Source organism: Ictidomys tridecemlineatus, chromosome 4, assembly GCF_052094955.1.
Source record: "Ictidomys tridecemlineatus isolate mIctTri1 chromosome 4, mIctTri1.hap1, whole genome shotgun sequence".
Classification (NCBI taxonomy): Eukaryota; Metazoa; Chordata; class Mammalia; order Rodentia; family Sciuridae; genus Ictidomys; species Ictidomys tridecemlineatus.
Window position 1 is genome coordinate 199603904 of NC_135480.1, and position 21949 is coordinate 199625852.

The window sequence follows — 21949 nt, forward strand, 5'->3', positions numbered from 1 at the left end:
TGATGTTACTCTAGAAAGTTTTCTTTTCAGATGATGATTGAGAAGCTAATAAAAAAAAAATGGTGCCAGGTATCACAACATTAACAGAACTTTGCTGTTTTTTCGGTTTTTTTTTTTTTTTTTTACTTTCCCCCCTTTTTTAAATGGAGTGTGCTGGGTGTGTCTATGATTCTGTTCAGATGACTGCAAAACCTGGAAACGCTGTTGATGCTGCTGATGCAAAACACACTGCTATTATTGGTCTTTTTATATAAATAAATATATATATACATATATATACACACACATACACATATATAGATAATTTGAATTTTTGGAAACTTTAGCTGTGCTGTTAACTTTGGAAAAGTATTCCAGTTTACTGTGTTCAGTTGTCACTGTACAAAAATTAACAGCCATATTGGTCTAGAAACGTTAAACTTGATTTTTTTCCATTTGTACTTGGGTAACTCACTGTATTAAATATGTAAGGTCTTATCTATGTGGGTTTGATTACAGAAACTATAATAAAGTATTCTCTAAATAATGAAAAAAAAACTTGGAAACAATCCAAATTTCCATCAAAAGGGGAATGAACTATGAGTCATCCTTACTATGGAATACTATTCAGCAAAGAAAAAAAACAAGTGATTCATAGGTGCAACAACAATTGATGAATCTGAAAATTTCTGTGCTAAGCAAAAAGAAGCTAGACACAAAGAGTACAGTTTCATGTAATTGCATATATGAAACTCTAGGAAAGTCAAAGCGAATTAATAGTGAAGGAAAACAGAGCTGTGGTTGCGTAAGGCAAGTGTAGATGGAGATGACTTCAAAGGGGCACAAAGAAGTTTTGGGAGTGACAGAAATGTTCTATATCATCTCTGTGGTAGCCATTACATATCTCTACAGATTTATCATACTCATTAAATGATACATTTAAAATTGGTAAATTTTAGTGCATACAAATATGCACTTTATATATTTTCTTCACATCATTCATTTTGGCATATGCAAGTTAGATTTTTTTTTTGTGTGAGAGAGAGAGAGAGAGAGAGAGAGAATTTTTTTAGTATTTATTTTTTAGTTTTTGGCGGACACAACATCTTTATTTGTATGTGGTGCTGAGGATCGAACCCAGGCTGCAGGCATGCCAGGCAAGCGCACTACCACTTGAGCCACATCCTCAGCCCCAAGTTAGATATTTTTAATTGACCATATTTGAACTTATTTATGGAGCATAGTATGGTAGTTCAATGCAGGTATACAGTATCAAATCAGGATAATTAGCATTTCGATCTTCTTTAACATCTATCATTTTAAACTCTCAAATTGTTGTAGCATGTAGTTACCCAACAGTGTTATAGGACATCAGAACTAATACTTTCTATCTGACTTTGTTTGGGCACCAGTTATCTAACCTCTCTCTGACCCCTTCCCAGTCTCTAGTGACCATTGTTCCCAGTCTCTAGTGATCATTGATCAATTTTTGCTTGTTTGTTTTCACAAATGTGTGGGAACATGGGGTATTTGACTGTCTGTACCTGGCTTATTTCACTTAACATGATCATCTTACAGTTTCATTCACATTGCCACATGATAGAATTTCATTCTTTTATATGAATGAATAATACTCCATTGCGTAGATAAAGACTATATATTTTTTACCCTCAGTTGTTAAAATAAAAGTTCAATGATATATTGAAACAAAAAAAATCTTAATCTAATAAAACAAACACTCCAGAGACCAACAAAATAAAATAGAAGCTGGAAGTCAGAAAGGTAAACTTGCAACAAAGCTGGATTTTTACTGTGAATCTCTTTGGCCAACTATGGGCACTGTTAGCTTGCAAATGACAAAGGCACAAAGCAGAAGTGAAAGGAGATACAGCTAGAAACTTTCTAAGGCCACTGCAATCTAATGCTTACAGGCTCAAGGGCTACATCCTTAGACTAAGGGAAAAACTTGTAATAAATGCTACCAACAGAAAAACTTCAGTCTCGACACTGTTACAGAGTGGTAGCAAACATCCTCACAGATATTTTCTAATTAAAATATTCTATCACATAGATTTGCAATTCAAATTCACCTAATATGGTCTGATAAAATGGCAAACAGATAATTTATAGAACACCCTAATTATTAGTATCCCTAGGTGATAACCAGAAACATAATTGAAATGCAAATCTACTCTACTGGGAATCAAATCTAACCAAGGGAAAAAAAATTCCTATAAACAGAACCTATGGAAAACTAAAATAAGCATATACAGAATATAAAAGTGTTTAATATGTTTTAAACAAGAAGAAAACACTAAAATAAATAGAAAACAAAAGACTACAAACAGTCAAGCACAAGTATAAAGGAACCAAATGGAACTTCACAAAATGAAAAAAATTGGACACAAAGATGGGATTTTGAGATGGGAAATCAATGCAGATTCAATATTCAACAATGTTGTCTAAATAGAAAAGAAAAAAAAAAGGAAACAGAAGACAGTGTGGAAGAGTGAAAGAACCTAACTCACTCTTAACAGATCTCCAGATGTATATACTAGAAAGAAGGGAGAAAAGTCAAAAGTCAAAGGAATAACAGATGAAAATATGCCTGAATTGCTGATCCAGAATTCCTAAGGAAAATAAATTTTTTAAAAATCCACATCAGAGAGAAAGCATTGCAAAATTGCAGAACTCCAAATTAAAAAAAAAAAATACAGCAAGAGAGAATAAGTGAATTAGCTTAAGAGTAACAATTAGACATTTGTGGTAATTAAAACAAATAAGTAAAAAGCAAATTAGAGATATAAAAGAACCTCCTTATACTAACAAACAAAAATCTAAGACCTATCTTACTGGAGAAATGTTAAAATACTCTCTTTGAAATCAGGAACAATAAAAGACTATTGAGCACCTTTATTTTAACTCAGCATTGTGCTGGAGTTATAAGGCAGCACAATTGGACAAGAAAAAGAAAAGATTTAAACAAGAGAAAGGGAGGAAAAGATAAAATAATCATTTAGGCACTAACACTATATGATATTCTATTTGAAATCCAAAAGAATTTATAAAAAACAGCTACTAAATTTAATTAAGTAGCTGGGCAAAAAGATCAATATTAGAAAATCAATTGAATTTCTAAACAACAGAAGAACAAAAAATGTGATTAAAAATACATATCATTTACAGAACCGATATATACAAAAAAAAATGGTTCTTAGGAGGAAAATGAGCCAAAGATGAGCAGGAATGATATGGAAGAAATTTTAAAGTGTTATTAAAATATATAAGTTAAGATCTAAATAAACTGACACCCAAGTTCAAAAGTAAACAGAAAGTGTTATTAACATAAAAGTTTCAATTCACCCCAGACTGATCATATATTTTCAGTGAAAGTTCAATCAAAATTTCAACCAGTCTAGAGAGAAAGGCAGCAGAATAAGAAAAGCAAAACATAAGAAATAAGAAGGTGAAGAACTTTCTAGATAGATATTAAGACTTTAGTAATCAACACAGTAATATATTGACACAGGAGTAGACAAATTAACAAGCAGAATAAAGAGCCAGAAATAAGACCCATGCATACAGAAAAATTTGATATATGACAGGGGGGTGGCACCACAGATCCTTAGGGGCAAAGACGAATATGGAAGACATGTGATAGGGACATGTCTTTGGGGATATTCAAATGGGGGAAAATAAATAAAATTGGATCCCAACTGTATATTATCCATAAAAAGCAATTCTAGGTACACTAAAGATTTATACATGAAAGGTAAAACATAAAGCCTGTGGAAAAATATTCCTGACAATAAAGGACAAATAGATATGCTATACATAGACATATAAATATATCCTTCCTAATATCTCTCATAAATGGAACCACAAAAATCCTAAACCAAATATTAGCATATCAAGTCTCATATATATATATATATATATATATATATATATATATATATGTATATATATATATGATAAAATACCACTATTAACAAGTAGACTGGTTGAACATTAAGAATTAATCAATGCAATTTTTCATTTTGAAAAAATAAAGGAAAGTCATATGTTCATAAGTAGTAGGTGTGGAACAAAAAAAATTCAGTCCTATTCGTTATTAAAAAAGAAAAGAAAAAGGGAAACAGTGAACCAGGGATAGAAGGAAACTTCCTCAATCTAAAGGTACCACTGAAGAAATCTATAGCTTATACTGTGCTTTAAGGAAAAATATAGTTGCCCCTAAGATAGGAAACAAAATAAGGATATTTACTCATACCACTTCTGCTAAACATAGCACTGGGTGTCCTTACCAGAGCAAGAGGGAACAAATGAAAATGAAAGGCATGAAAATTAAAAAGAAAGAAGTAAAACTGTTTTTATTTGTGGATGATTACTTACATTTCTAATAGAATCCTCCAAGAACTAATAACTGAAATTAATAAGGCACAGGATACAGGTCTTAATATACAGGTCAACTGTATACATACAGAATAAAATTTCTTTTTTGGAGAAACACCTATTTACATCCCTTGCCCATTTATTTATTGAGTTGTTGTTGTTGTTGTTTTGAAGAGGTGGGGGTTAAATACAAATGGTCAGCAAATGTATGAAAAAAAGTTCAACATCTCTAGCAATTAGAAAAATGCAAATTAAAACTACACTGAGATTTCACCTCACTCCAATTAGAATGACAATTATCAATAATATAAGTAATGATAAATGTTGGCAAGGAGGGTGGGAAAGGGGGACACTCATACATTGCTGTTGGACCTGCAAATTGGTGCAACTACTCTGGAAAGCAATATGGAAAACAGGAAAGACAGTGGAATGAATGTGACATAACTTTCCTATGTTCATATATGAATACACCACAGTGAATATCAATATCATATACATCCACATGACTGGAATTCTCATTAGAATAAGACACATTCCATGCTTGTATAAATATGTCAAAATAGACTCTATTGTCATGTATAACTAAAAAGAATTTTTAAAAAAATATAAAACAACCCTACTTACAGCATTGTTTAAAAATCTATTAATAAATGTAATAAAAAACATGCAAGAAGGCCTTGAAATCTGAAAATGAAAGAAATATTACCGAGAGAAATTAAACAAGACATAACTATATGAAGAGATAGGCCATGTCCATGGAATAAAAGGCAAAATGTTATGATAATGTTCTCTCTAAATTGAGTTACAGATTTAAAACAATTCCAATCAAAATCCCACCAAATGTTTTTTTATTGAAACTAGTTAACTGATTCTAAAACACATGGACATGCAAAGGATTTAGAGTATCCAAACCCATCTTGAAAAAACAACCACAGTTGTATATATATATACAATCAACCTTCTCACTCTAAAGTTATAATAATCAAAATAGTTTGCCATAGGGAACAGCAAATATATTAATAGTACAGAATAAATCCACATAACTTTAATCCCTATGAAGGAGCTAAAGCAATTCAATGGAGAAAGTTTTTTTTAGCAAGTGATTCTCCTAGTACTGGATAATCATATGAGGAAAATGAACATTCACCCCACATCATACCACACAAAATAATTAGATATAAATCACAAACCTATTATGTAAAAATTAAAATTGTGAAGTTTCTAGAAGAGAATACAAGAGAATATTTTATGGCATGGGAGTAAGCAAAAGTTTCTTAGAGCAGAGACAGTCTTAAACATAAAAGAAAAACATTGATATACTTCATCAACATAAAAACACTTTGCTCATCAAAGTACACTTCATTAAGAAAATAAGTTAGTCCTATATTAGGAGAAAGCATTTTCAAAATATGTAATCTGACAAAAGACATAAAAATATGTAAAGAACTCCTAGAACATAAAAATGTTAAATGATGTTAAAAGATTTGACCAGTCCCTTCATGTGCCAATAAATGGATCCGAAAAATGTTCATTAGTGTGGGGTGTGATGGTGCATGCCTATAATTCCAGCTACTCAGGAAGCTGAGGCAAGAGGATCACAAGTTTGAGGCCAGCCTGGGCAACTTAGCAAGAACCTGTCCCAAAATAAAATTTAAAGGAGGGATGTCACTCAGTGGTAGAGCACATGCCTAGCATGTGCAAGATCCTAGGTATCCCCAGCACTACCACCTGCCCCCTCATACAAATGCTCAGATTATCATGAAAATGAAAATTAGGACCACAGTGAGAATGTCTCAAACAAAATGAATGGCTAAAACAAAAGACTGACAATCCAAAATATTGGTAAGGATGAAGAGCAACTGGAACTCTCAAACACTACGGATGGGAGTGTAAAATGGTACAACCACTTTGAGAAAGGTCTGGCAATTTCTTATAAAATTAAATATAACCTTAATATACTTTTCCTGTTACATACCAATTTTGCTCTTGTTTATCTAAGAAAAATGAAAATATATAACCAAACAAAACCTTGTCAAAAAATGTTCTTAGCAGTTTTGTTCATACAGCTCAAAATGGAAACAACCCAGTTGTTCAGCAAGAAGAGGAATAAAGGGCTGGGGTTGTGGTTCAGAAGTAGAGCACATACCTAGCATGTGTGAGGCACTGGGTTCAATTCTCAGCACCACATAAAAATAAATCAGTAAAATAAAGTTATTGTGTCCACCTACAACTAAAAATATATTTTTTTAAAAAAAGAGGAGGAATAAACAAACTATGACATAGTCAGCAATGGACTAATATTTGTAATAAATAGGAAGGAGCTGTTAACCCATGAATCTCACAAATATAATATTGATTGAAAGAAGCTTTATACAAAAGAGTACAGATGATTTTATTTATATCAAGTTCTAGAACAGGGAAAATTCCTCTATGGAACAAAATCAGAGTTCAGAGATACTACAGTTTAGGTTCTAGACCACTGTAATAAAGCAAGAGTTGCAATAAAGCAAATTTTGTTTCCTTGTGCATATAAAAATTATGTTTATACTATATTGTAGTCTCTTCAGTGTACAATAGCATTATACCTTTAAACAATGTACATATTTTAATTTAAAAATATTTTATTGCTAAGAAATGCCAAAGCATTTGAACTGCTGAAGAAAATGGCGCCAATAGCCTTACTCTATTTAGGGTTGCCACAAACCTCAACATGCAAATAGCACAGTAAAATAAAATGAAGGTATATCTGTATTCTTTCTTCTAAGTGGTTAATGCAGGGATAGACTGCAAAAGACCATGAGGGAACTTTCTGGGGTGATGGTAAGATTCCCTACCTCAATAAGTATTTATCAACTTGGAACAGCAACTTGGAAGGCTGAGGTAGGAGAATTACAAGTTTGGGGCCAACCAGGGCAATTTAGAGAGACTGTCTCAAATTTAAAAAAAAAAAAAAACTCAGTAATGTAGCTGAATGGTTAATATATGATGAGAAACATCCTTTAAGGAAGTGTATTGATATTTGCAACTTACTTCAAAATACATATAAAAGATACACTGATGAATAGGAAGATGTGATAGGCCAAGTATAGTAAAATGTTCATTTTTAAAGTCCATGTGGTGAGAACACAAGTTAACTATGGGGTGGGAGGGAACAAGAAAAGAGAGAATTTGGTAGGTTAAAGAGAACAAATGAAAGGATGAGAAAAAAAGAATATAAAAATAGCACAGATAAACAAAACAAGAAGGGAAAATCAGGGCATGTGAAGGGATAATTCTAAATGGTGAGAAGGTGGTATACTCGGAGAAGACCTCACTAAGAAGGTGCCATTGAGGTAAAGGCATAAAGGAGGAGAGCAAGTCATATAATTAATCTGGAAAAACAACTGGCAGATTGAACAACAGAGGCTAGATTGGCTGGATCACAGTGAGCAAAAGAAAGAATGACAGAAGAGAAATAAGGAACAGGAAGAAAGGGGTCAGATCACCTAGGTCCTTGTATTGTGGAAACTGTTCCCCAAAAGTAAAACCACAGGAAAATTTTTGGCCAAGGAGTGATCGGATCTGATAAGCTTTTTAAGTAATCCCCCTAGGTGCTGTGATAAATATATGTAGATATTATCATTCTTTCTCAACCGGAGTTCTAAGCAAAGAACTAAGTCTTAATGCCTTTACTGGTACTTTGCATATAATGAGTTAACTTCTTTTCTTGACATCATCAGTCAATGCAGTTTTTTCTCACCCTTGGGAGAATGGAGAAAACAGTCATTCAAATCCTTTTCTGTGTTGTGGGATCAGATGAAGAACAATGTCCAGGGGAAATTGCACCTAAGAGGTTATGACTGGACAACAGGGAAACCAAATGTAGTAATCCAGCAACAAATGGTGTTTAGTGAACCAGGATGGTAGCAGTAGAGGTGGAGAGAAGTCATCAAAATCCTAGTTATACCTGAATATAAGGTAAAGCTGAATTTGCTGATGGATTCAATACAGAGTGTTTGAGCAAAAGAGAGAGGTCAAGGACACCTTCAAGGTTTGGGCATGATGGAGTGGAAAGATGGTAGTATTGCCATTAACTGAGATGAGGAAGACTGAAAAAGGAATAGATTTTGGAAGAAAAATCAGAAGCAGAATTTTAGGTGCTCTATAAAACTGTACAGCAGATAGGAAAGAAAAGAAGAAGATAACTTCAAAGGGGAAAAGTCCAAACTCGAGACCGATACTTTTTGGAGCTGTTAGATGGTATTAACAACCATTATATAACACAGGTTATAATCAAGGGAGTAAAGAAATTTAAAGGAATCCAAAGACTAAGTTCTGGAACACACTTCCATTAAGTAATTTGGAAGACTCAGCCAGCCAAGGAGACATAAAGACAAGTCAGGGAGGTAGTAGGAAAACAAAAAGAAGGGTTCCCTGCAAGTCTAAGGAAGAAAATGTATTGAAGATAAGGCAGATCAAGAAACAAAAGAACTGAGAACTCATTATTCTTTTTTGGTCACTAGTGTCAATGACACAAACAGTTTCAGAGGAAGGCAGGGGTGGAATCTTTATTAGACTGGCTTAGAGGGAGAAGATGGAAAAGTTTAGCAACTTTCTGAGGAACTGTGCCATGAAAGAGAGAAGTGGAAACATAATAGGAGAACCAACTTGGTTCAAGAGTTCACTTACCCTAAGATGGAAGAGGCAACCACCTGCTCATAGGATGATAAGAAGCATCCAATGGCAAGATAGGAAATGATAATCTAGAAGAGAAAGGGGAGAGCTGATAGAATCACATCTTGAGTGAGTGAGAGGGGATTGGATCATGTACAGATGCAGTGTTTTGTTCTTTTAGGAAACTGGAAAAGGTACCTATGATCCCAAGGGTTAAAGCACAATATATGGACAAATGTGCCCTTGGGTCAGAAGCCGTGATGGTAGCAGCTTACCAAATTTCTCTTCTGATTCTTCAGAACAACTACATTTGTTACAGCAACGAGGAGGAGAAGAAGGAGCAGGAAGGGGAAACTGAAACAACCAACCAACATGTCTACCAATAGTAGTTTTTTTAATGCCAGTGATCATGTCTTAAGTTGGGCAGTAGATCTCAGGTGTTTATCATTACATTCCAGATATATACTCTCCCATATGCAAACAATATACGTAATAATTATTTATGTATAAATTGTTATTCCTATGGTTAATAGAAACTTGCATTATACCTATATTATTTGAATTAAATATTTAGGCTTTTAAAAATTATTTACAAATAAAATGTTGTTGTACATTTTGGAAGCCTAAATTCTAAAGTATTTTTGGAAGCCTAAATTCTCTGGAAGAGGTGGAATTATAGGTCATTTTCTTCAGGGTTGTTGTTTTTTTTTTTTTTTTTTTTTTGGATGCTGTGCATTTATTTCAGAACACATTATTCTCATAACTTGGAAAACAAAACAAATTTTACACAACCACATATAAAATATTGTAAATGCATGAAAATACTCTAAAGGAATATGTCATCATAGTTGCATCCATATGGCAGGGTTTTATATATATATTTCCTTATAGCACCTTCAAGTTGGCAAAGCAGCTGGGTGAACAATGAGCATATATTGATTACATAATTGAAAATAAATTTTTAAGGAATAAAAAGAAATGTAAAAATTCCCAGGGGCCTCTACTTTCTACCTCTTTTAGCATTCTCCATACCCAGTACTTGAATTTTGCTTTTCATTGATCTTTTAATAAATGACCACCTGATTTCTTCATGATGTCATTGGCTCAGACACTTTCCTTTCAGGTATTTCATATTAAGTAGATGACCCTGGGTTAAATATTAGGGCTTGAAATTCATTTACAGCCCTGGGATCTGGGATAACCACCCTTACCCCTTAAGATCCTCAGCAGACTGCCTAATGTTCTCCAGGAATTGACGTTGAGCTGGTGGTTGAGTTTGTTCTGTGTCTAAAAGTGAAGATGCCAGCATTTCTGCAACCCTATCAGGGAGGAGACCTAAGTGGAAATGCCTAATCCCTGAATGTTCTAATCATTTACTTTCTCTGCCCCTATGTGTAGGCTCTTACACACGATAGGGAAAAATTCCATGGTAATACACCTCTAAAAATTCTACACTGATAGTCTCACATCAGCTAAGGCTTCAGTGCCATCCAGCTGTTCTCTTTTCACTAGATTATATGAGTTGTTTAAAGATTTTCCATCACTATTCAACCTAATCTCCACACAGTCTCTTCCTAACCCTCAGGATCTGATCTCACCATCTACTTCATCAAGAAGACAGACGCTTGGGCTAGGGTGGTAGCTCAGTGGTACAGTGCTTGCCTAGTATGTGTGAGGCACTGGGTTCGATTCTCAGCACCACATATATATTAAAAAAATAAAGGTCCATTGACCACTAAAAAAAGAAGAAGCTCTCACACACGAAATGCCTTAACTTTCCAACACTTTCATTCATTCAGTAAGTATTAAACACCACTAGAAATCTGTGCACAGGAGTCAGATTGCCCTTGCCCTTATTCTTAACCTTTGTATTTTTGTTCATTTCTAAGTTGGAGATAATAGTAATACCATCTTCACACTGAGTTGTGATGAAATTTTAAAAAGATAAATATATTAGAACATTAAGAATAATGTCTGGCACAAAGTAAGCATGTCACAAACATTAGCCAGTACTACTGCCATGATATGCCAATCTGTATCCATTTCTCCACCCGTATTCTGTTACAACAAAGGTAATGCTGCCTCTTTTAGTGGGGCTTAAGAGATTTATTAAAAAAAAAGAAGAAGAAAAAGAAAGAAAGAAAGAAAGAAAGAAAGAAAGAAAGAAAGAAAGAAAGAAAGAAAGAAAGAAAGAAAGAAAGAGAAAAGAAATAAAATACAACCTAATGCAAGAAGACTCAGAAGAGTAACTAGCCCAAGGTCAAAGGTCACTAAAATGTAGAGCTGGGGGTTATTAATCAAGTTCAATTCTGTAACTATATTATTCTGTCTTCTAAATTTCCAACAGATTTAATTTGGCAGAAAGTTCCTAAATACCTTAGCTTCTGCTAGAGAAGACAAGTTCAGATTTGAGAAATGAGAGTTTCCCCCAAGTGAAAATAGGCCTTTAAAAGCCTAAAACTACAAGTATGTATAAAATGCTACAATTTATGGAAGAGGGAGTACTGAATTCTGAAGGTGGTCAGGGAAAGCTTCACTGCCTAGACAATGCCAACAGGAATATTCTGAAGAGAAGTATGCAGAAAATCCCTGGCTGAGAGTTAACAAGGGGCAGGGAATGCCTTGATGGTGAGGAAAAGTTATAGCTGCTACCGGCAGGAAATCTCTTGGACATGACAAAATCTGTTTAATGAAAAAAGAGAACATATTAAAACTATTTGGCATGTGGGCCTGAATCAAACAGTACAGCATGAAAGTCCTTAGATCACCTGAGGACTGAAAGCAGAGTCCCTTCAAGTAGGGAGTTAGAGTTCCAGCAGCTGTCAAGGAATCCTAAACCTTCAAATGCTATTAAAGAGGTAATATAAAAGAACTTTAAGGAGTAACTGTGGATGTGGCAGATAAGAGATTTCACTATGTTCAGAACACCTGGAATCACTTAAGAGACATCTGTTATCATCTGGGAATCAGAGATTAGAGCCTGGGACCAATGGCTCAGGTCAATTCAGAACAGCATTTCCATTTCTCCACAGTGACTGCGCATGGGAGGAGGGCCACAGGACTGTGGGCTTTTCATAAATCCCTCACGTAAACTCCCTGATTGGGCATTTAAAACTGCATGCAAGTTAAGGTAAATAGCAATGCAAGCATTTTTAAATGAAGAGAAAGAGAATATTTTAAAAACTAGACTACTCTGAACATCATACTATACTGGTAATTCTTATTATATACGATATTTCAATTCTAAAAATAATGGCATTATTAGTTACTAATAATGTTCTCATAAATAGGAAAACTGAAATTCAGAGAGGTGAAATATCATGCCTGTGGTCACATAGTTCACCAAAGATAGAGCTGACTTTGCCACTGCACCTTTTCAGATGGAACAAGAGGTAAAACCACCTGTAATCCCAGCAGCTCGGGAAGCTGAGGAAGGAGGATCACAAGTTCAAAGCCAGCCTCAGCAATTTAGCAAGGCCCTAAGCAACTGAGTAAGACTCTGTCTCAAAACAAAACATAAAAAAGGGCTTGGGATGTTGCTCAGTGGTTAAGCATTGCTGGATTCAATCCCTGGTACCAATAATAATAATAATAATAATAATAATAATAATAATAATAATAATAATAATAATAATAATAATAATAATACCCTTAAACAAAACTAGACCAATGGCTTATTTTTAAAAAAGCCATCTAAAAATTGAAATTTACTTTTAATAATATTTAAAAATTAATGTGTATAACTAGACTCATCCTTGCCTAGCAGGTGTATTAGTGTTGATCAATTAAGGAAAGACAGTAAGGCATTTTATGAGTATATTCAGTAGCTAGATAAACATGGAGGTTAACCATCCCCCACCCTCAGCACAGTGGCAAAGTCATTCTGGTGGGCTGGGACTGTAGTCTTCTCACATTGCTGTTGGTACTTGCCTCAGTCACAGACACCAATCCCAGTGGTAGGAGAGACCAAAAAGGTGTGCAGGTGGCTCCCGCTAGGCCTCCTTGTCCACCTCTAGGTTACTGGGATTCACTCTCTCAGTAGAGGTAACCTTACATAAGAGAAGCAGAAGCAGCAGTGCTCTGGCATGAGGAAAGCAGCACAATCTTCCACACTTTCATATGCCTGCAAGTGACCATAACTACAAAACAAGGGAGACAGTGGAGTACAGGGAAATTGCAAAAGGATTTCATTCTAGAGGTTCTGTCTCCACAATAAGAGTCTACAGATTGGTTGCCAGGGGCAAACCTTTCTCCATATCAGATTTCACTGACATTTTAAATTATTTTTTTCATTGAATTCTAAAATACGTTTTACTCACATTGTGATTTTTCTGGATTAGCAAGAGAAATGAGAATATAAAATTATTGCAAAAAGTCACTGTGGTTTAGAGGCCATGGACTGCCAACACGTCACACCAGCATGACGTTCTAAAATTTATACCTATAAAAACTGCCAAGTCAGACCAAACTGTCAGAGACTGAGCTGGCCAAAGGCAAAAAGCACAGCTCCTTCCTTCCTTCACCCACATAACTTCCCTTCTTCACTCATTCACAGACATCAATGCCTGAACCAAGCAAGTACTTAACGCATGCTCTGGTAATCTACCTAGAGTTGATTTCAGATTTTTTTAAAAGCAGCAAATCTCCATATTTAAAATGAGCTGAATCTATGCTAAGGTACCCAGATTCCAGGGCCATCAACTCTAAGACCGGGATATAAGGAAATTAATGTTCTAGTACTGGATCTTGAAGCCACAAGTGTCCTATAAGAGCAGGACTTGTGCTGCCCTGAACCATTTCTGGGAAGCAGCCCCTAGTAGGATACATGTGCCCTTGAAAAGCCCACAGAGCAAGCCCATTTTCATCTATTCCCTTCACTGAGACACCATAAACAATCCTAGAGTGTGCTGGGAAAGCATAGCAGAAGAACAAGGGAATGACTTCTCCTGCAATCATTGTTTTTCAGTTAGCATCTTCACAGATCTCTACTCCTGGGTCAAATTAGAGCTGATCAAGCAGAGAGTGGACCCATGGACAACACTTACCTTCAAAGAGGAAGAACACTTATGATGCCCATTTGCTTTTAAAGGGTCCCATATAGTGACAGTATTCAGCTCTCATTTTCAGCATTAGCTGAAAGAGTGTTCAAAGCCTTAAAAGGGAGGGGGTGACGCGAGGGAGCTGCCGAGGCATCACAGCTGCCTTGAAAGCCCGAGACTGCTGCAGTCACAGTCCATCAGTTTCATGCCTGTGGTTTCCTTTCATTCTCAGAGTCAATTTAAATTACTAATAATCAGGAAACCTACATGACAAGACATCCATTAAAGACAACTACTAATAAAATCAAAACTAAATATCAAATCGGATCATGGTACGGCTGGCTCCTGGGTTATCATTTAAGCTTGCATAAAGTGCAAACTAATACAGTGGAGGCGCTGCTCCAAAGAACAAAATTAATTGCCTTTGTGAATTCTCCCAACTCACAAAACTCCTTCAGGAAAGTTACTGCTTTGTTAACAAACAGTAGCCACTTAAAATCCCAGATGCTCTTACTATCCCGTACATGCTTAAGGGATTTTTTTTTTTATTAAACTTCTCAATAAACTAGGAAGCCACCTTACTACAATCACATGTATCATAAGTGCAACTGTACAATCTAGTTTTTAAGTCTAACACAAATATCTTTGGCTTCAGGAGGGAATGTGACTTTTTACATTACTTTTCTTATTGCCTGCTAAATTTACTTCCAAACTGCACTGAGTAAATACACAGTCACACTGCAGCCCAAGAACTTGGCAGTGCTGAGCAATCTTATATATAAAATTTAACTGAAGCACCACCAGACACACACAGTTAGGTGACCAGCATACCCAACTGATATTTGGGCAAGCAACACCTTCTCTGGGACTCATTAGAAAATGGAGGAGGGACAAAGAGGATCAGATACTAAACTTGACTATAAAATGATGAGAGTGGAGTTTCCTGATCATCACTATCAATCTAGTACTTACTTGTTAAAGAATGAGGCCCATGTCATAGGCCATGCCCTAAGACATTAAGATAATATCACTCATTTAATCTCCGTAAAAATACTGTGAAGGGGATGACTTTTGCTATTTCCTATATAAAGAAATGGAATTCAAAAAAGGAAGCCAGATCCATAACTGGCTAGAGAGGGGATTTGAACCTAGGTTTGTCTGATAAAAATCTAACTTCCTATTTTCTTCCACTAAGAAAAAGCAAATATTTCTGTGAACTAAATTAAATTCCTATACTGCACCTGTCCAAAATCATCCTAGTCCATTCCACAAGAGGACACACTGCCATTCTAAGTTCCTAAATCCGCTTTCAGTTCAGGGTTTTACACCTTGTTTACATTTATGTAATTTTTTAGTAACCTGACAGGCAGAACTTCGCAGGAGCCCTTGACAACCTCCTGGAGGCTGCCTATGGCCTCCTCACAGCTTTTGCCAGAATACATGTTTTGTTCCCTATCATTCTAACGCATCACTGAAATGCCAGACAGTGTTGTTGGAATGGCCCTATCCTTATAGCCTGCATGGTCCAATTTTTTGCAAAGCAGTTACAAAGGCAATTTTGGAAACATACAACCTTAACAACTCTCTCATCTGGTTTTCACACCAGCCCTTTCCTCCATAAGCTCACAGAAGTCATAGCTCCCGTTTTCTGAGAAACTAGCTCTTTTCATCTTGCTGGGTGTATGTTATGTCTGTCTGTCAGCAAATTGGTAAATGGTCTCCATCCTGACAGATACGTTTTATAAAGCTTTAAAAGCGCATACACTAATGTGAAGAGAGAAAAAGGGAAATTTTTCTGTTTTGGACTCTGGCTATTTGCTCTTTACAGCTAAAGTGTCAAGGGAATGGGATTTCCCAGGTAGATGTACTAATGTAAAATGCATTAGTGTTAAGGTGGGGGCTCCCAATCCACCCAGGGCCAAAGGGTTAATACAAAATGACAGAATTTAATGACTGCTATTATGGTTGCCAAGCAACCCAGAGAAGGTGTGCCATAAAGGCCTAATTAATGAATGAGGTAGCAAGAGTTTCTGTTAAGTTGGTAAGCAGTTCACAGTTCACCATTGGCTGGCTTTGCCCAGATGGTAATACTCTTAAGCTTTCTTAGCTCCACTGAGCACCAGCAAAATAATGTGATTATAGTTGCAGCTCTGACTAAAGTTCTGACATCCTTTCCATACTCAGTGCAACTTCTAAAGTCAGTTGAAACACCAGCTTCTTGCAAAGATTCATAGTGAGGATGGTATGTTTGCATTTTGTTCCTCAGATGATCCAGGTCCACAGGAACACTGGAATATTCTTTTCTGGGCTCTCTTCTACTATAGTAAACATTACTAGTAGACAAAATTCAGGACCCAAACCGCATTGCCATTGGAACTAGAGGTTTTGTTGGAGAAAATATTTTTTTTTTAAGGGACAGTCCTGATGATGGAAACAAAGGATGACAACTGGTGTGCCCACAACTCACTAAGATCTGTATTAGTACTCTACACTACTGCAAGTTTTCATAGCCCTAAAAGGTAATCATCACTCCCATTTTATAAGCTAAGGCTTAGAGAGGCCAAGAACCCTGCTCAGCATCAGATACACTGCTAGATGTTGAGTCACACAGGTAAGTTAGGATTTAAACCTTTTTCTGGCTCCCATGCCCATTCTCTTCTTACTGCACTATGCTGTCACTGCTGTGGATAAAAATCACGAAATCAGCTGTCCATCAGGTAAGTGTACTCGGGATCCAACACATAGCTAGTCCTTAAATATCTAGCATATTATTTGATCTTCATTCTCTTAACAACTGAGATTCTACTGGTATTACTAATCTCCTTGTTAAAGAGAAGGGAAATGAGGCTCGTTTCAACTAGTAAATGAGGAAACCAGTCCTTGAACTCAAGCCTCTGAATGCAAAGCTGTTCTCCTTTCACTGTGCTGCATCGCCCTAGTAACAACCACTACTCATAATTAAAAGCTTGCTCTAACTTAATTTCCATACTGAAAATGGACAATATACTCAATTACCCTGTTCCCTCCATGTCACCATCATCAATTAAATCCATGAACTTCTCTTTAAGGAGTGTACCTTCTACATTCGAATGTAGTTCAAAATTACCACATATTCAAATAGGGAAAGGCCTCTGAAAGCAGGTGTAATGGATTGGCAAGAGAGGAAAAGCAGTTTTCTTCACCCTAACCACCAGCCAGGTCTTGAAGAAAACAAGGAGGGTGGGGAAACACAAGAGGCAGCTGCCTCACACAGCCTGAACTCCCAGGGGAAATGCTCTTAGTCTTCAATGGAGGAGAGTCTCTGCATGCTGAGGGGCCAAAAGGGGGCCCCTAAATGAACAAAGGTAAAGAGAAGAGGAAGAAAGATTGGTCTGAGACCAGTTAAAGTGTTCTCATTAATGGGCCTGCAACTTCAAATATAATCAAAGTAGAGGACCCAGCTCGGACTAGCAAAGGATCAGAAGAATCGCCCCTCTGATCTTTTCATTCACTGAAATACAGTCTTTTTACAAGGCCCAGCAACTAGCATGAACGTTCACTTTTCTGACTATCAGGGCTATTTAAAATACATTCACACTCCTTTCACACTAAATCTTGGCAGAGTTAACTTAATCACTATTAACATTTTATTATGGGTTGGGCTATGATTATTTACAGCTGACTCTTTAATATTGGCAATATCTGAAATCCAATATTGGTTTCCTGCTGCTATCAAGTATACATGTGGGCTGCCTCAGTCCTGCTGTTTGTGAGCATCTATTTGGAAATAAAAATAACTCAGTACTGGTTTAGGCAAAATGGAATTAGAAGAGTACAGCTTTGCCTAAAAGAAATGACATTCATTCATTCATCACATTTCCCATAAACATTTAAAAGGCAAAGTGCTAAGGAATAGCAAAGTGCTAGTACAAAAGTCAGAACTTGCAGATTTTAAATAATACTCCTAAGTGTCTGAGAGCTGGCTTCTGCCTTAGCAAGCTGGACGGCTTGTTCACACACCCTTCCTACCAACAAATCCCAAACCTACTACATGCCATGTAAAGGCCTTCATCTCTGGGCCTCACTTCCTACCACTCCCCACAGAGCTGGAGGGTGCTTCAGCACAATGAGTGACAAGCCACTATGCTCTATTGGTTGTAGACCTCTATATTATTCAACTTGCTTATAATCTTCCTTATTCCCATTCCTGTCCAAATTCCCTACTCATATTTTACCATTCTTAGTTGCCCTATAGGTCTCATCTCACTTCCCAAATCCACCAACTTAAGTGATCCATGTCCCAAGGGCTTTCAGGCTTTCGTACACTTGTCACATTGAGTTCACTGGTTTGACCATCTCTCCCACAAGTATATCTTATCTCTGTGTGTCGACTGCATTGCTGGGTTCAGAGCAGAATGAAGCAATGTTTACTGAACCAGTGCTCAGTGAATAGATGGATGGACTATTCCTAACACTAACCCTATTCTAGTGGGACCTTTGTTTGCTGCCAAGATTGTTAACATAGAAAATTCCAAATTTTCCTTCCTTCCTTCCTTCTTCTCAAAGGTACTTAACTACTCTAAGCTTTGTATTCTAAGCACTTGGTGCTCACCCCCAGTTTTAAAGTCAGTTGGTTGCTCCAATTAACATGCATTTCTCATCCTAACCCATAGACTGAGAAATTGAGAGTCACTATAATAACCAAAAACCGCTTATTAAAGGAGACTGAGAGAGGAGGAGCCACTAGATCACACTTGTGGAGCATCTAATCACCTTCTAAAACCACACACACCTAACTTTCCTAATGAGGCTTCCATATGAATTTCACCCTGTAGTGGTACTGAAAAGTAAACACCACATCCTCAACTCTGCTGGCTCCAGGCCAAATCTGACTTCAACTTTGGCACAAAGAGTTAACCACCTGGAGTGAGCAGAGAGAGGGGAGGAGAAAAGGAGAAGGGAAGAGAGAGGACAGACAGAGCATAAAACTACCCCCCCCCCAAAAAAAGTTACAAGCTGACTTCAGAAGAGAAGTCTGGTTGATTTTAAATGAAAGTGAAGATGCAGACAGGAGGTGGCAGCATGGACTTGAGGTCTGAGAATCAAAATGTCTGGCCATGCCTCCCCAGCCTTTTCTTTGTTGCTGTGCTGCAAAAGCTGAATCACAACCTCTCTGAGTGCAACTTGTCCTCCAGAAAGCACCCACCTCTTTCTTAGTCTAAAGGATACTCTGAGAATAAAAGGTATTGTGCACATCTACAACATATATATATATAGCAATTCTCCAAAGAATCAAGCTGAAAAAATACAAATTAGTCCCAAGTGCCTTTAGAGCACAAATGAATGGTCAAAATCTGAACCTGCATTCTGATTTTAACTAATATTTTAAATTGGCTTTGAATTAGTCCAAAGTATAAAATTGGCTTTAGTGTCTACCATTTCAATTTGGCTCCGAAGCTATTAACAAATGCTAACAATTCAGGGAAATTCTTAGCAAAGAGAAATTTAAAAAGCAACTCTTATTCCTTTTTTGAACTCAGTTTCAATGAGTTCTAACTTTACATTAAAACATCCCTGCAATTGCAATGCCACTTAGAACACAATGACACCAATTATGCCACACACCTCACTAATTGTCAAACCTTTGGATATAGTTAAAAACTTAAAAGTTGAATATGAAATGCTCTCATGACCTTCGTTATATTTTTCCTTGAAAATCTTCAATATCAGCATAATTGTATTTGCTAAAATTCAGTGATGTTCAGAGAAGGAATTTATAAAGCCTTTTAAAACACTTAAAAGCTGAATAGTTCAGGTCTTTGATGTGACTAAATGTTCTGCAAACCAACTTGAGAAAAGTTTCCTTCTGTCCAGTATGCAAAGGCAGCTGCCCAGCCCGCAGGTTCTAGAGTGAGATTTGGAAGCATTTCAGCATCACCCTCCTCATAATTCAAACCCTGGTTTATGTCTGTCTTTATAGATCATTGTGGGCCAGATGGAAAATATTAAGGAAAAGATATTGCAACTAAAGCAGCAGGCTGTAGTGCATGGTCACAGGCCCCAGCTAACCACAAGCAGATCTGCAGGATGGCTCTGCTCCGCAGAAGCGGAGCTCTGGAGCATCCTCTGCCCAGCAGTAGGAGGGCCTCCAGCCAGCGAAGAGCAGCCACTGTGCCAAACAGACTGTGCGGGTCTCACTGCTCCAATGGTTCCAGAGAAAGAGGAAGAATCGATGGGCTCCTTTGTAAACAACTTCTTGTGCTTTCAGGCTGTGACCAACTTCAAAGGTGAAATAACTTAATCCAGTCAAAAATTATGCCATGTAAATCTTAAGGCAGTTTTCTTCCTGAGGAAATACCTATGTGGTTCCTTATAAACTGGATTTTAACAGGTAAACAACAAATGTCAAAAGAAAAAAGCTCAGCTTTTAGCAAGTAGGGGAAAAACCTTACAAACGAATGTATCTACTATTTAAACCAATTTTCAGCAAAATCTCATTGGATATTAATGAATGCAGATGTTAAACATCAAAGTTTGTTGTGCTATGACTATACTTTTATGTCCATCTCTATTTACAGCATCTGGCTTATAGTGTTGACTTACTCTCAAATATGTGTGGAATACAAAGTTTGAATTGCTGTTAATGGCTAAAATTTATTAATGACAAGGTCTCCAACAGGACTTTATATATACTAAATTTCCAGAGGAACTAATTTTTTACCAAGAAACATTTTGTTTATAATGACTTAAGATAGGTATTATTATCATTAATCACCTTATGCAAAGGCTTAGGATAATTCAATAGTAACTTGCCTAAAATTAAATCTAAGCCTGAATAAGTCTGGATTCCTCCACTACCCCATGCCGTCTCTCTGTATCACGTGAATGTACTTTAGCCATTACAAGAATGACCATTTCTAAAACGCACTAGACCCCGAAGTCCTTCAGGGAAAGGATAGTGCTTTATTCAAAGCTGAATCCCCAGTAGTCAGCAGAGAGCATGAAAAATGAAAAGAATGAATGAACAGAAGGAAGGGCTTCTTGGCCTTTAGCAGTTGCCCATGTGCACATACCCACATGAGTAGTGTCAAATTTGTGCCCAAGTGTCACAGAAGAGGAAATCAGTACTCAGATGACTCTTGATAATAGAAGAAAAACAAATTAGCAAGTAAAGAGGCTTTAAATATAAATTTTTAACCTAGGATCCAGAGATCATAAAAGGGAGTTCTATGAAAACCTTTACTGTCTGTAAAACTTTATAAGGACACCCAAAATATTTTTGGAGATGGTTCCAGAAACTTCCAGCAGATATTCTATGAATTACATCACCTAAAAAAGTTAGCCCCATAAGGTAATAAAATTGAAAAAGACTCTTAGAGGCCAGAGTGGGAAAGGCCAGGACTCTGTGCCTAGAATCTGGGTCAAAGTTATGCTCTCTGAGCAGCCACAGAACTTTAGTCAGATCACACTGAAGCTTACTGTTGTCATCTGTAATTTACCAGGTGGTGACAAGAATTGAATGGGATGGTGAATGTTAAAAGTATTAGGCATGATATCTCCTCTCATGCTGGCAATGCTCCAAGCATGTAAACTACACAACAATAAAACACGAACAGGAGATAGTACAGAACCACAAAAGGAAATATAACGAGGGGAACAGCTGCTCTTATTTTCCCTGAAACTGTTTTTTGTTTAGTTGTCTAAGAGTAAAAAAACAAAAAACCATCTTTGTCCAAAGTATCTACTATACTCTCATGTCTATCAACTTAAAAGTTAATATCTATATTTTGGACTAGATTTTTCTGAAGTAAAAGAAGATGGATGGTATTCCTAAGTACAGAGCAATTGTTCCCCTCCTCCCCAAAAAATCTTAAATGCCTATGATACCAATAGAAAGAAGAAAA

The 21949-nt window shown here is 36.5% G+C and overlaps 1 protein-coding gene across 12 annotated transcripts in view; it reads right to left on the minus strand.

Annotated features, from left to right (window-relative positions):
- Positions 1-21949, minus strand: part of Dennd1a (DENN domain containing 1A) — a 517467-nt gene that overhangs the window by 303706 nt on the left and 191812 nt on the right. The gene's annotated exons all lie outside the window — the stretch shown is intronic.